The sequence below is a fragment of the Chelonia mydas genome, chromosome 2, assembly GCF_015237465.2.
Source record: "Chelonia mydas isolate rCheMyd1 chromosome 2, rCheMyd1.pri.v2, whole genome shotgun sequence".
Taxonomy (NCBI): Eukaryota; Metazoa; Chordata; order Testudines; family Cheloniidae; genus Chelonia; species Chelonia mydas.
The window spans coordinates 1,833,272-1,839,339 of record NC_057850.1 but is presented as its reverse complement, the minus strand read 5'-3'; the positions used below and the strand labels follow the sequence as shown (position 1 = coordinate 1,839,339).

At 50.6% G+C, this 6,068-nt stretch overlaps 2 non-coding genes across 2 annotated transcripts; both read right to left on the bottom strand.

The window, feature by feature from the left end:
- Positions 1-3,520: 3,520 nt before the first annotated feature.
- On the bottom strand, positions 3,521-3,713 carry LOC114022494. The gene has a single exon (XR_003566569.2). It is a non-coding gene; the product is annotated as a U2 spliceosomal RNA (small nuclear RNA).
- Positions 3,714-4,794: 1,081 nt separating this feature from the next.
- Positions 4,795-4,909, bottom strand: LOC114022495. The gene has a single exon (XR_003566570.1). It is a non-coding gene; the product is annotated as a U5 spliceosomal RNA (small nuclear RNA).
- Between the last annotated feature and the right edge of the window lie 1,159 nt (positions 4,910-6,068).

Here is a 6,068-nt window from a genome sequence, read left to right as displayed (position 1 = left end):
CAGCTGCCGGGAGGGGGCGCGCGCGCGCCCAGGTGAAGCCTGCAGGGCGCAGGGCGCGGAGCGTGGGTGCAGGGCATGGGTGCGGAGCGTGGGTGCAGGGCGTGCAGGGCATGGGTGCAGGGGGTGCAGGGCGCGCAGGGCGCAGGGGGTGCAGGGCGTGCAGGGCATGGGCGCAGGGGGTGGGTGCAGGGGGTGGGCGCAGGGCGTGCAGGGCATGGGTGCAGGGGGTGGGCGCGGGGGGTGGGTGCAGAGCATGGGTGCAGGGCGTGCAGGGCATGGGCGCAGGGCGTGCAGGGCATTGGCACAGGGGGTGGGCGCGGGGGGTGCAGGGCATGGGCGCAGGGCGTGGGTGCGGAGCGTGGGTGCAGGGCATGCAGGGCATGGGCGCAGGGGGTGGGCACGGGGGGTGCAGGGCCCAGCGCAGTGCCCTGCTTTTGGGGTGTCGAGTGCCCGCATGGGCCGTGTGGCTGTGTGGCAAGAGATCCAGCAGCTCCAGCTGTTAGTCCCTGGGCGCAGGGAGCTGCAGGGCAAGGCCTGGGTCAGCACTTGGCGCAGGACGACGGCCGGGAGGTTCCTCCCACCCCAGGATCATGAGCACAGACACGTGCCTGCTTTTGGCAGGGCCACCCAGAGGAGTCAGGGGGCCTGGGGTCTTCGGCGTCGGGGGTCCTTCCGCTCTGGGTCACTTCGCCAAAGACATGGAGCGGAAGGACCCCCGCCGCCAAAGTGCCACCGGAAAAGGAGGCACAGTCTGGGACCAGTCTTACTCGACATGTTCATAAATGACCTGGAGAAAGGGGCAAACAGTGAGGTGGCAAAATTTGCAGATGATACAAAACTACTCAAGATAGTTAGGTCCCAGGCAGACTGCGAAGAGCTACAAGGTGTTACGAATTACACCTGAGAGGACACGCACATAACTGCTGCGAATTATACCTTGTAGGACACGCACACAAATGCTACGAATTACACCTGGTAGGACACGCACACAAATGCTGCGAATTACACCTGGTAGGACACGCACACCAAATGCTACGAATTACACCTGGTAGGACACGCACACCAATGCTGCGAATTATACCTGATAGGTCACGCACAGTTTGAATCTAGGCTGAGGCACATAAACAACGTCCACAACTGCAGAGTTCCCAAAAGACACTAAATTTATTACGCTCGAGCGTGGTGCCCCCCTGCTAGCCAAGAGGGGACCCTGAATACAGATTATACAAAGGTTATATACTTTTTAGCAAAGCATGTTGCTCTCGTGCATCGGAAACCTTAGCCAATAAACAAACCCTTTTCTTATCTACCACCTATCCCTGCTTGGTGCATTCCTCGTGCTAAACTAGTATGTTAATTACACAGCATGGTCCTAAAGCCATGCATCAGTAACTTTTATTATCAGGATGGGAGGCCTCACATCAAAGGCCAGGAGATAGGGAGTTAGAGACAGACAAAGAACAGATACCGGGAATCAAGGCAGGCTGGAGACAAGGAGGAGGATTTTCACAGGGATTCAGTATCTAAGGCTCACTCCTCCTGGTGCATGATGTGCTGGCATTTAAACAATGGTGGGCCCCAAACCAAAATGGAGTCACATGTGCTAACTTTTCCTTAACAAAGGGGATCCCACAAAACTGGGTGACTGGGCAACAAAATGGCAGATGAAATTCAGTGTTGATAAATGCAAAGTAATGCACATTGGAAAACATAATCCCAACTATACATATACAATGATGGGTCTAAGTTAGATTAGAGACTAACAAATTTATTTGAGCATAAGCTTTTGTGAGCTACAGCTCACTTCACTGGATGAAAGCTTATGCTCAAATAAATTTGTTAGTCTCTAAGGTGCCACAAGTCCTCCTTTTCTTTTTGCGGATACAGACTAACACGGCTGCTACTCTGAAACCTAAATTAGCTGTTACCACACACACAAAAAAAGAGATCTCGGAGTCATTGTGGATAGTTCTCTGAAAACATCCACTCAATGTGCAGCGGCAGTCAAAAAAGCTAACAGAATGCTGGGAATAATTAAAAAAGGGATAGATAATAAGACAAAAATATCATATTGCCTCTATATAAATCCATGGTACGCCCACACCTTGAATACTGTGTGCAGATGTGGTCGCCCCGTCTCAAAAAAGATATATGGGAATTGGAAAAGGTTCAGAAAAGGACAACAAAAACTATGAGGGTTATGGAATGGCTGCCATATGAGGAGTGGTTAATAAGACTGGGACTTTTCAGCTTGGAAAAGAGACGGGTAAGGGGAGATATGATTGAGGTCTATAAAATCATGACTGGTGTGGAGAAGGTAAATAAGGAAGTGTTATTTACTCCTTCTCATAACACAAGAACAAGGGGCCACCAAATGAAATTAATAGGCAGCAGGTTTAAAACAAATAAAAGGAAGTATTTCTTCACAGAATGCACAGTCAACCTGTGGAACTCCTTGCCAGAGGATGTTGTGAAGGCCAAGACCATAACAGGGTTCAAAAAAGAACTAGATAAATTCATGGAGGATAGGTCCATCAATGGCTATTATCGAGGATGGGTAGAAATGGTGTCTCTAGCCTTCGTTTGCCAGAAGCTGGGAATGGGCGACAGGGGATGGATCACTTTATGATTCCTGTTCTGTTCATTCCCTCTGGGGCACCTGGCACAGGCCACTGTCAGAAGACAGGATATTGGGCTAGATGGACTTTTGGTATGACCCAGCAGGGTCATTCTTATGCTCTTATGTTCAAAGTGAGAGGAAGGGACTCAGTGAGGGTCATGCAGCCAAGAGCAGAACTCAGGCATCCTGGCTGGCCTAGTGCCAAGCACAATAGGGGCCTGCTCCTGACTAGGGTATCAAGATGATGTTACAGTCCAAATAATGATAAATATCAGTACAAGTAGACCCCACTGCTCACACCCTAAAATTGGGGATAGAACCCAGAACTCTCTCAAACATACAGTCACTCGCATCAAATCCATTCCTTACCATTGCAGGGCCTCGGGCATTGGTGCACCTCAGTCCCTCTGAGGTGATTGGCTGGTTCCTTCTGGCCTTAAACGCTATGAATCTGACTCAAAGGGCCACAACCTTCCTCCTTTTCTGCTCCAATGAACTATCCCTCGTCTGGGCAAAACATTTACAGAGACTGTTTCCTAAGTTAACACAGTGGCGTTTTCCCAATGGAAAGGGATGGAAAATTTCTCTTCTATGGGGAGAGGAGGGAAAGAAGGATCCAAACCATGCAATCAATTCTGGAAGGTGTAAGGGGTTAAGGAGAGCGGTTTAAGAACCTACACAGAATAAAGTAAGAAAGCAGCTGTTCAACTGACCTACAAACAATGACAAAGTAAAATCTGCAAGAGCAGCTTTTCAACTCAGAGGCCTAATAATAAGATGTTTCAAATAACTAACCAAAGACTCAAAGGACTCAAAACCATACTCTTAGTACAAACCAAATTTTAACGCAGACAACAACACATTTCTTCACTGCTCTTCACCCATGAGATTCTCCCCATAGGGAGGTCCACCGTTCCTGGAGGTTCAGTACGGCAATAACAGGCCGATGTGTGCGGTGGATGGAGCAAGCTGCTATTCCATCTCCCTGTTCCAAAAATCAGGTTAATCGATAGAGCTCAGGTAGAGGAAGTATCCGTTCTTAAAGTGATAAGAACAGATTTAAAATTTTTATTCAAGCTAATATTAAAATTATCTAAAATACAGGTTAATAAAAACATTTCTAGTCCTCTGCATATACTGCTTCAATTATTCAAAAATAGCAAGTTTGGTTTAAAAAGTCATAAAAGGTACATAATCCATAACGTGATACTTGGTGATATCGAAGTATAGAACACACAACCAATTTGGGGATTGTGCCCTGCTTCTTAACAGTCTGCCCTGAGGCTGGCACTCACAGTCACTACTCCAGACAGCTCGAGCCCTCTCATGGATCAGTAACTGTTAGCAGATAGGAAACAACGGGTAGGAATAAATACACCGGACCCTCGCTAGAACGCGGGATTTGGGATCCATGCACAGTATTGCGTTGTAACAGGAACCGCATTAATATGAATTCCAATTAAAGTAATTAAATTTGGGATCCATGGCTGCGACCGTGTTATATGCGAATTCGCGCTCTATAGACGCACGTTCTAGTGAGGGTCCGGTGTAGGCCTCCAAAGTATGAGACGAGACTACAGACATTCGGGCTGGTCAGTTTAGACAAAAGATGCCTAAGGAGGGATATGATACAGCACTGGTTCTCAACCGGTCCTGTTCTGTACGCTCCACTGGGCTAGATGGACTGTTGGTCTGACCCACTCTGGCCTTTTTACAGGAAATCATGGGGGTGAAAGAATGAATTGCTCATGCACTCTGCTGCCTAAGGTTATCTAGAATAACCAGATAGGCCAGTATGAATACCCTTTTTGCACCATTAAATATTAACACAGAAAACAGGGGGGATTAGTTATTCTAATTTTTTCATTTGGGAATGAACTCATGCATGAAAAAAAAAATGAAGTGAAAATATATCAGATTTGTATTTTACATTCTGCAAGCCTTGCCTTAGCAAATCACTAACAACAAAAAACAGGACACCAAACAGCTACGTGACTACAAAATTGCCCCCTGCTACAAAAACACCTCACAAACACATCAAACTCTACAGCATTGTAAACGGTATTTTTCAGAGCTCTGTTTTCCTTTTCTTTTTTAACAGAAGCTCCAGCCATCAAGAGAAGTTTAAGACACAAAGTTCAGACACGTTTCTGTTTTTTTTCACAACTCAGAACAGCCTCACCAAAACAAAACCTCAAAAAATTGGGTAGAAACTCGTGAACATTCCTCTCCACAGAAATCTTTAGTAAAAGGTAAAAGATTTATATATTTGAAGAGAAACCACATTATGCTGAAAGAAGAGGAATACAGACTAACACAGCTGCTACTCTGAAACCAGAGGAGGCTGAAGATGCTGCAAGGACAACAGCGTGTGCTGCTCACCTCAGGGAGACCACGCTGACAGCCTGCTAAACCTCTGGCTTTTAGAGGGGATTTAACTGAACCGATTTAAATCCCGGGTTTGATCATCAGAATCGGGGACATTGGGAGCAAAATCAGCCCCTTGGCCAGGGACTTGCTTCCCTGCACGCAATGCACTGTGGGTATATGGAAATGAGATTCCCCATCACAGCTCTGCACTCAGGCTGCCCCTGCTGTTCCTGGGCGGGGCGGAGATGGGAATGCAAGGGGAGGGGGCAGAGCTGCTCGCCCCAGGCGGTCCCGATGGCACACAGAGGACGCAGCCCAGAGGGGCGGGGGGCAGCCAGTGGGCAATAGCCCCGCCGCTGGGTTGGGGCTAAACCCCGGAGCCGGCGCACGCGGCCCAGCAAAGGGGCCGGGTCTCCATGGAGAGTCTCCGCTCGCCGGGGGTGGCCCCGCTGCCGAGTAGCTCCCCGCGGCTCCCGAGGCTGGCTGCGCTGCCCCCCACTGACACGGGCCCAGCGTTACCCCGCGCGGGCCAGGCGTGAAAGGAAGTCGAGTGACTTACCGGTACGCGGGGGCCAGCTCTGGACCCCAGAAGGGACAGGGCCTCGGGCGGATGGGGCGGGGCTGAGGAGGGTCGGAGCCAGGCCCAGCCCACCCTGTAAGGTAAGTGCCCCCCCTTCCTTCTCCTCCTCCTCCTCCTCCTCCCCCACCAGGGTAGCAGCAGCAGCCCGGGGCTCCGGCGGCTATTTAAAGGGCCTGGGTGGTAGAAGCAGGGGCGCCCCAGGCCCTTTAAATAGCCGTCGGAGCCCCGCAGCCGCTCCCCCAGGGCTCCAGCAGCTGGGCTCCGGAGGCAATTTAAAGGGCCTGGGGCTCCAGACACTGCTGGGAGCCCCAGGCCCTTTAAACTGCCCCCTGGGGAAGCCGGGCTGCTCTTGCCGGTAGGCCGTACCGGGGCGTACCGGCTTACTTTCACCTCTGGCCCCTCCGTTCATGCTCAGCCCGTCCCACCCAGGGCACGGAAGGAGGAGCCACGATCGCTCCCCTCCCCGACCTGTCCCGGGGCGAAAGCTGGGCCCTGAGC